This window comes from Corapipo altera, unplaced genomic scaffold (assembly GCF_003945725.1).
Source record: "Corapipo altera isolate COAL_440 unplaced genomic scaffold, ASM394572v1 49, whole genome shotgun sequence".
In the NCBI taxonomy this organism is placed as follows: Eukaryota; Metazoa; Chordata; class Aves; order Passeriformes; family Pipridae; genus Corapipo; species Corapipo altera.
Window position 1 is genome coordinate 8351850 of NW_020884879.1, and position 10239 is coordinate 8362088.

The 10239-nt window shown below is 35.3% G+C and overlaps 1 long non-coding RNA gene across 1 annotated transcript; it reads left to right on the forward strand.

Annotated features, from left to right (window-relative positions):
• The first annotated feature begins 256 nt into the window (after positions 1-256).
• On the forward strand, positions 257-1588 carry LOC113945061. The gene is made up of 3 exons (XR_003526931.1): positions 257-356; positions 1168-1224; positions 1537-1588. It is a non-coding gene; the product is annotated as an uncharacterized LOC113945061 (long non-coding RNA).
• Positions 1589-10239: the final 8651 nt, after the last annotated feature.

A 10239-nucleotide genomic window follows, 5' to 3' on the forward strand; every position in this document is an offset into this window, starting at 1 on the left:
ACAATGTAAGACTGTTTCAAGCCTAAGTAACTTCTCCCTCTGAGCTTTAGGGCAGAAGCAGTTCACTGAACACTGATTGCTTAGGGCTCCACAGGAAATTGTATGTTTGAAGAACAACCCTTTTGTGCCACAGGGAATCCAATCATATCAATACAGGGAAAAAAGAAAAAAAAAAAAGGGAAAACAAAGAAAGAAAAAAAAAAAGAAAAAATAAGTAATTCTGCTTATTTTCAGGTATTTCAATTTTTTTTCTTCTATAGTAAACAATTCCAAGCAAATCAAGAGGCACCTGATACAAATTATCCAAAATCCTTGAAAGAACCATTCCAGTACAGGAAATGCATAGTGTTTTAAAGGTACGTAGATGTATCTGTATGTTTGTTCGTGTAAGTGTAAGTCAGTGGTGCATGTTGAAATTACTTGTTTCCTTATTACTCTCCTGTTGTAATATTAGCAGAGCCTTTGTGAAAGTCATGTTTTTCCTCGAGTTCAATAGCTTCCTGTTGCTGATTGAAACAGTGAAATTGTACAGCCATCCATGACATTACAATTTTGTACTAAGTTGTATTGACTATTATAGCTGAAAACACGGAGCATGAAAACCCTCAGCTGTTAGTGAGCAGTGGAAGTAGGAAACTTGCTCTGGAGAATAAACTTAGGCACATCAAAATCTTTTTTAATAGCGGTTGAATAAGAAAATATTTGGTACAAATCCAAACAACAGTGGCTATCTCAGCTCGATTTCCTTTTGCATGTTAGATCAACAGCAGATAGCAGTAAGCAGCAGATAAGGTGAATTATTCATATATTCCTTTCTAAGCTGAAGCACACTTCTGCAGATAAACCAAACTGATTAACAATCACCACAGCATTTTTGGATGCTTCAGAGTCTGCTGAACTACTTATTACAGTTTCCTTTTCTGCGACAGTGGAATATAGATAAATTCTGTTGCCTTTCAGGACATCTTAGTTAGTGATTTTTTTTTTATAAAGAAATATATAGAGAGGGTAATTTGAAGTATTTTTTTGCTGACAACAGTTACTTGAAGAGACAGATGCATAAAATAAGCAGGTATTTTGAAATTAGAGTATGTGCACATAGAAGAAGTTATATTTTCATTATTCCTTTTCCTTCCCTGTGTATTCACAATTGACTTACCATTTCAGAAGGAAGGAAGTGAAATTATGGACTCAAAAGCCAGGAGATGCATGTAGAAAATGCAGGTGAGACTCTGGTGAGCACCAAGTGAACGCACCCCACTTGCTGTAGGCCAGTGACTGGGTGAGCACATGTGCACTTTGGGCAAGCACTGTTCTGCTATAAAAAAAAAAAATCTATGCTGAGGAAACATAGTGTTAAGGAAGAACTGCAAATGAGAATCTTTCTGCAGAAGACAGTAGTTGTTATTTCGTAAGACTAAATGGTGCAAAAAAATAGGGCATTAGACTCATGACCTGGAGTCCTTACATCATTACCAGAAAGAAAAATTTTTCTTTTTTTCTTTTCTTTTTTGAAAATGGTTTTGCCTTTTTTAGCAGTGAGAGAGAATATACACCAAATGATGGACATTAAAAACATAACCTCTACTAAAAAACCAATGTGTCTTTGCCTTGGTGATGCTACCAGAGCTAGCTCTAACTGAATATACTTCTTTTATTTCCAGAATATGAAATGTAAATTGCTTTTAATGTTTTTGGTTTATCAGGCTCACATTTGAATCATGCTTGGCAATATTGTCTGATTTTTCATTATTTTTTCCATAAATACTGTATGATGCATTCCATGTATATCATATACAATATATACTAATTTGTTTTTATGTACTCCACTTGCTAGAGGACAATAAGAATTTCATATTCCCTTTAAAAAAAATGTGCCTCGGGTCTAATAATAGCGTATCTTAGAGTCAATGTTCCCAATTCTTTACTGCAGCTTGTGTGACAGCTTTATCTACTTATTAGTAGTATACCTACCTGAGAAATTACTCTCAAAATGGAACATTTCATTGTGTATTTTCACCTTCAGGAAGCTAATTTAGAGCTGCAGAGAGGTTACTAAAGCCTGAGGGAAAAATACTTAATACCACTTTGCTGCAAAAGATATGTATTTGAATTTTAACTGGGACCTTAGAAAGATTATATTGCCACCTGTTCACCCACTGCCCTTTCACTCCCTCTCCCCTGCCCCCACTGACATAAAACTTTTACATTCAGACAGTTGCAGCATTGTGCTGCTAACTACTATGATTTTTCAATTTAAGGAAGTGAATTCCCCAGCTTTAAACCTCCAGATTATCAGTCTTTTCTTTCTCAAGCTATGCAGTATCAGACCTGGGCTTGACTTAGCTACTGGTTCTCACTAAACCCAGGAACTGTAGTGCCGTTTCTAATTCAGAAAACCCAATAAGTCAAAACTCCAGGAGTGATTAAGTACCCACTACAGACCAAACCCACAAAGATTTGCTCAAGGTACCATTTTTTAAGAAAGGAATAAAAATGTGGTTTCAGGGGGACATGTCTATGTTTCTCTCTCTTTTTTTTTTTTTTAATTATTTGTGTTCCATTTCTAGTTGGGAGTGATTCCATCAGTTTATATTATTAATCCAAAAATATCAAAAATTACTGCAGCTATTAAACCTTAAACAATACAGAACACAGAATGGGGCTTTCAATAGCAGATTGTGACCAAAGTAATATTCTGAAACACTGACATCTCGTGGCATGCTGTAGAAATAACAAAATTCTCCAGAGAGGTGATGTCCTTTTTCAAATGAAGGTCAAGCAGAGCAGATGATGCAAAAGACTCAAAATACACGAATATTTTCAATCTCATTTAAAAAATAAAGTAATAGATCTACTTTCTAGCTATATCATTATCAAAAACAACATTGAAGTAGCTTCACAAAATACCAGGGTAAATGCTACACTAAACATCACTAAGATAAAATAGTTAAGAACATTTTGCAATTACTTAGGAATCTTTTTTCCATTAACACTGTTAATAAATTGGACAGCCTTTTAGGTAAGCACAATGGAATGTGTAATGCCAATAAAGCACTTTAGTAACAGGTCACATAATTAAGGAGCAAATAATCACCCTGGAAACAAAGATGATGATTTTGAAGTGGTTTCATTATTGGGGTACATCACAAGGTGATTGTCATTAAACTAAAACAGTAGTGTATTCTTGAACTAGAGGAAAATAAGTGCCATACTACCTACAGCAAGAGAGCTGGTGTTCCATTCCCACCTCTTCTGAATCAGCCCTAGAGAAAAGTCCACCATGTCTGGCTATTCCAGAGAGTCAAGCAAATGACCTCTTCTAATAATAGTAGCAAAGTCTGCTTTTTTTGTAATTGGTACCGCTGAAATACCTCTTAAAAATATCTGTTCTCAATTCTCAAAATATAATAGAACTGACATTGACCAAAAAAACTCCCAAACAAATTTCTTCCAGTCACAATCAGCTTTTTTTGATTTTACAACCTGACTACTTGCACTCGCATTAGCTACACTTAATTATATCTCTAGTGGTGACCTTTAGAAAGTGCTGTTAAAAGATCACAAAGCCTTCATTCTAGACAATTCAGACATCTTATCACCATTTAATTTTAATGTTGTTCATATGAATTTCCTCTCTGTTCTCTGTTTCACTGACCTTGTCTTTGCCAACAGCTGCCTAGGGTAGCATTTCCTGCTTGGCTAAGTTCGTTCTAATTGTGATGCAACCTTGTCAACTGCAAGAAATTAGTCTAATTTAATACCTTAACCTCAATGTTAGCAGAAGAACATAAAAGCAGGCTGTAGGGCAGAACCAGAAGAACAGACAGGTTTTATTAGCTTTATCAGTTCTAGTCCAAATTCTAAACTTGGTACTGTAATATTAGTTTTGACAATAGCAAACAACCTTTTTTTTCTCAATTCTGGAATTTTCTCTGGGATTTGATAGAGAAATGAAAGATCACCAGTATTAATGACATGACCAACGGGAGTGAGCAGCTAAGGCAAAAAGTTTGAAGTAAAACTGACTAGGATCCTTCAAATCCTCATGAGAGGAAGGGAATGCTTTAGGTGGAACCAGTGCTACCAACAGTGAAGAAACCTAATTTTCTCCAGCACTTCACATTATAAACTAGAAGACCCCTGAATTGTCACTGTTACCAGAAAATAGAGAAACTATGGTTATTGATGTCACTTTGTTTTATCTATCTATGGTGGTCAGGGAGTTTGGGAATTCTGCTATCATAGAAGAACTTCCTCTCTATGATTCTTGACCTTGGAAGCTGTCTGCTGACTGTCAGGGTTTCCAAAGACTGCACTAGTGAACTATCACACTAGAAAAGATGTGTACAGGAACAATGTTTGCAAACTCTCTTAATACAATAGAACGTGAAATATAGTTTTGCTTAGCATAGACACAACTGAGAAAATTATAGCAGCTGAAAGTCAGGCAGAAGTATATGTTAATATGCTAGAATTCTGGAAAGAAATAAAAATACTTTTAAAAAATAATTATAAATACAATGAATGAGAACAGAAATGGGAGATAATCACAAACTGGATCACATGAAGAATGAAAGAGATTAGGGAAAATAAATGACTTCTTTTAAGTACTTACACAGCACAAGTGTTGAAAGAGGGAATATATTTGTTACTTTGTTGGAAATTCTTGATACCTGCAAATTTTATCTTTGTGTCCTGTAAATCTTCCAGATGTCTTGACTGGCAAAGTGCGTGTTATTTAGGGTACTTTTTCATTTAGTTTTCTATTATGCAGAATATGTTTCTACTTCTGTCATTCACAATAGATTGTCAGCTGTTCAAGTTGGGAAAAAGACCAGTGGTGTAATGAAAAACTGAAAATAAATTCACTTGTCTCAGATTTTTGCGTCTATTTCTTTTCTGTGCATCTATACATAGAGAAAGAATATGTACATACTGTTGAGAAAGAGGCATACTGATTTGTGCCAGTGAATGGTATGCTGATATCACTGCTGGAATAAACATACCAAGGGAAGAAAAACGCATTTGCATTTCACACTAGCAAGCTCGGCATTACAATTTTCCTCTTTTCACAAAGTGGTTTTCAATTTTAACCCTATATTTTTCTGTGCTAAAAGCTGAAAATATGAGTTTAATGTTGCTGTTTGGAAGACAAAATAATAACTAAAGAAGGCAATAAAAATTGATGCCAAACAAAACCCAGGTACCAGATGACTTTTTTCCTCTGAGAAAAAAATGAGAAAAATCCCCATAAATTTAAGTGAAGGTATTTAGTTCTTTCTATAGTTGCTCCTTCTGAACAATCCTGATCACTAAAGCAAGTTAAGCAACAACCTACAAGGAAGCTCTCTCACTTACTTCCAGGTGAACACAGAATGTGATACACTCAACAGTTTTTTATGTGAATTTTCATATGAGGTGCACTGGAAGGGCCCATCTTCTCATCACAGGAGCCCAGTGTGATTGGCTTAGTTAGACATATACATACACAATGTAGCCTATTTAAAGTTGTTCCCAACTGTACTGATATCAATAGAAACTTACATGCATAAATGCTACTGTGATACCGCCCTCATAAGATTCAAAGATTCAGAAACAACGTCTGATTGTACGAATTGCTGACACTCAGGTCTTCAGGGCATATATGCACTTATCTCCTGCTGAAGGGAATTAAACAGAAGGCATCAAAGGGTGATGCTGAAACTCCTGCAGGCTTCATTAACATAAATGCTGAGGTTCATTTCAAGTCAGTGTTAGCTTTTGTCTTCAGCAAGTCCTTTTCTCAGAACTTTAACTTCTAAATGAGTTTTATAACTCTTTCTGTCTCCATAGTTAAACATGAAATCTCTTCATAAATAATTTTCATCCTTGTTTGTCTTCAGGTAGGACACAATCACTTCGTACACAATTTTTATGACATGAAATTTAGATTCTACTTTTTTGTTAAAGCAATTTACTATTAATTATGTCCTAAAAAAAGTAAAGCACACTTCCAATATAACACATTAAAAAATTACTACAAACTGGAGAAAATATAATAAAATACCACTATTAAAATTGAAAAGAGGCAGATGTGTATATACAACAGCATGGTTTTTAGTAAGATCTGAGCTACTTGTTTCCACATTTACTTTCCTAAGACAGTAGTAGGAGTGTGTATGTGTATGTTATATCCTCTCCTCAGCTTCATTTTGGCAGTACTTGGAAGTTAATTACTAATCTTGTTCTCTCCCTTCTTTCTCCTTCTCACCACAAATTCCAACCATAAGACACTTATGGTGCTGGTACTTATAGGCTGGTAGAAAGCTCACACCCTTCCAGCCGTGCACAGCTGTCTTCCACCTTGGCTTGTCTTTTCTAATAGGGCACCCCTGGAAAGAAAGAATAATCTCCTTAATGAATTTAGACTTTAAGCAGGAGTTGTGTGAAGAAGATTTCTCTTCTTTTAGAGTCTTTGTGAGACCTTTCATTCAAATTATTTATATGGATACATATTTGTAAGTCTCTAATTATGGATTTGATGAAAATATTCCTTACTAGGGGAGTTGCTGAATATCAGGAAGATGCTTAATTTTGAAGTTTTGTTTAAAATGCAGAGGATTGGGTAAGTGCATAATTAAGGAGCTATCATTCCCGACACAGTAGGGAAAAAATGGCTCTGAATTCCATTAAGTAATCAAGGATTTGTTAAATATGTGTCATATAGTACTTGGCCTATGAAGAATATTGTTACAGAATTGACTGGGAAACACAAACATTTTATAATTTAAATCCTTTAGTATTATTCCCAACAGCTGTAATGAATGCTAGCTAGTGGCTGCTCCAGGTCCCAAAGATATCTGTAACACCTGATTCTGCAAAATAAATTTACAAGAAAATAATTAATATCCTTGGGTTTGAACAGGTAATTTCAAAGTAAAATTGGAAATGAGATAGGATACTTAACACTGGATAAACTCGTTTGAATAATGCAACAATTCAGAGATAACTCTAATTTCCTTTCAGAAAGAACCCATAAACCAGAGCAGATTCTTCTAAAATACACTTAAAGAATGGAGAAAATAGGCAATTAAGATTTTCCTTAAATCTTAAAATACTAAAGGACAATATTTTTCTACAGTACAAACCCAATTCTTTGTACAACTGGTTATATTTTCTAGCAGAATAATAATGAATTTTTCAAACAAAATTTTATTGCTGATGCTTTAAAAACTTGTACCATCTGACCTATTCTGAGACCATACTGAAAAATTTGGTGTCAGTGAATTTTATCTTGCACAAGATATCTGATTCTTATTAAATATTATTTAGTAATACCTTAATAGCATAAATTAGCTAGTTAAAATAAGCACAAGCCTACTATCTCCAGGACTACATTAAGAAAAGAAAAATTACCTGGGGGTAATTCTAACAAGTTTGGATGCCACTGTACTTTTTTTTCTCTGAAAGAGAATAGAAAAAAAAGGCTTTTTTTGTTTGTTTGTTTTCTGAAGAAAAATACAGTCAGTCTTAAGTGCTAATAGATTATTCCACCTTGGACCCAAGTCCAGAAATCAGTTGACCCAGACCCTGGGAACAAAACACACCAGCAAGGAATCAAAGGGTGTCTACTGAGCAGGGGCTCTTTGCCTGTGCTAGTTGTCAAGGTTGCTCTCCCTATTGTCCCCTCTACCCTCCACACATGGATGCCTGAACTGTTTGCTAACCACCTTCTAAACTGCCACAGTTGCAAGCAAAAAATTTTGCAGTTTACCAAAACTATGGATGGTTATCTTAAAATTTTATATTGTAATTAATGTTCCTGTACCTGTTCATGGAGGATAGGGTAGAAAGCCCTTCCTGACCATTAGAGTATGACTACCTGAAGTTCTGAAACATGAGATTTTACTTTAATCGTTATTTTAAGAGATTAGTAAGCACTATAAGAGCAATATCAAAGCTCTTATTTTAAAGGAAGGGCATGCCTAAAATTTCCTGATTTTAGGAAAAAATGTTTTTTGAATTATATAGAGTGTTCACAGACGACATATCAAATTGAAGTAGTTCAGTAATGTAGGGCTAAGGTTCAACAGCAATAAAAAGAAGTACCGAAGAATGTCTAGCCTCTGTAATGATAAGAGAAGATACAGAATTCCTCATAGAAGCTGTTTATCTCCAGTTCTCAGATAATTCAGACTGTTCTTAGAGGTTGTAAAGGGAAAAACTCTCCCACCAACTTTCCCAAACCGCTCTAGTATTAATTACTTTCATTAATAGGGTACTTTGACCTTGTTCCAAGTTTTAGTTGCCTAATTTCAGTTTATATGTCTCGGATTAAAGACCCACTTTCTCCTATTCTGTAATATAATTCCCTTGTGTAAGCAACTACAAGAAGTTAACTCTCAATCTCTTTGTTAATTAGAAAAAACAACTGAACTGCATAAACCTTGAATTTAAGACTTATTTGTGAGTGCTTGCATTATTTTTGGATTTGAAACTTTCATGAAATGGGGTTAATAACGTTGTACTCCTTCCTCTGGCAGCAGTTTTACCAGTGCTGTGCTCAGTGGGAAGATCATTTCTCAACTTCTGCTTGTATTAGGACACATGATGTTTTATTACAGCCATTTAATCAGGCAATTAAATTCTTCCAAGTATTGCATTATTCAGAGTGTCTACTTCACCAATATGTGTATCATCCACAGCCTCCAGAAACACAGAAACTTGTTGTGTAATCTATTGAACTGGGATAGAAAAGGCACTCCTTAAGAGTTGGGATTAGCCCATTTTACAGCTCCATTAACAACTTTAATAAAACTGTCAGCAAGCTATTTAGTAATTCATTCAGTCTCCTGTCTTAGCATTATTAATTGTGATTTAATAGGACATCTTGTTCAATATCTCAGACATATCCCCTAATTTAACTCCCTGTTGGTTTTATGAAGCAAACTTACAACTTTGGGTTTATTTGACAACACTTACCTTAATTATTTCTTTCATCTGCCTTTTAAAAACCACAGCTGAGTTATGACACAGAACAAACTTGTAAATTAGTTATATGTGTTTGCAAGTATCGGTGTTCTTAAAGGTCTATTTTTCTTAATTTTGGCTCAACAATTTTGTTGGATTTATGTATGGAAGAAAGATGATATACTGAGAGTGAAAAGAGAGGAAGGAAATTTGTTGAAGGTAAAAATAAGTGAAAGACAATTAGATTAAATATCCTTTCAAGATCACCAAACGACTTGTCAATAGGAAAGAGGCGGTTTCACAGAGCAAACAGAAAACCTGTACAGATGGGTCACAGTGTGAAAAGTGACAGAATAACTGCTAGAACATAATGCTTTTTCTGCTGAAGTACTTCAGGGGTTGATTGTAGGCTCTACAGGAAAGAACTCTTCTTTACCGAGTAGTATTTAAATAGAGCACTGTTTATAAAAAACAAAGCTCCTTTATCATTCTTATTCTGGTAGTTCCCAGGTGCATCCCAGGAGATGTGTGTCACCTCTATAAAACTGAAGACTTTCCAACATAATCTCCTAGAACAAAAAAACCAACAACTAAATTTCACAGCTTCCATCTGTGACCATCCAAAGTCAACCAATCACGACTTTGTCAGGAAATGGTAAAATGGTTTTCCCATCAACTCCATTGTTCTGGTGCCCCTTTCCAGAGGAGCATCCTTGTACTTCATATGAATTTCTAGGTTATCAGTTTATAGCCTCTCTTACTTACAGGTTAATATTGGTCAGATTCTGTTTCTAATATCCACTCTGGAGACACCTCTTGTCTCTTCTGTCAATAGCTGAAGGCTCAACAAGCCACCTTGGTAAGAGCTTAGGTTTATCCACTTTTCCCCTTCCCATGGGAAGCTGGGGAAGCTGGGGAAAGCCAGCTGGGTCAGGAAATGCGAGTCTCTTGAATGTCTAAAGAGCAAGTAGGTTTTGGCTGAACTCATGCATTTGCTCTTATTCTTCTGTACCACAAATTTGAACCTTGGGCAATATGCATGACCAAGTTGTTCTTTCTACTGCTTGTCCCTATTTTCCAAAGCTACCTTGATGTCTATGAGTATTGGCTCTGTTTCTGTAGTTCACCTTTGCTTCTGCAATCTGTGTCTGTTGTTCATCTTATCTTCTGTCTCCAGTCCTGAGAAGACCAGGTTTTTTTCTATTAAAATGCATCAAAATAGTCTTCTGAAAATCCTACCCCCTCCTCCCCCCCAAATATGAAGATTAGGTCTCTAATTTCAAAAAC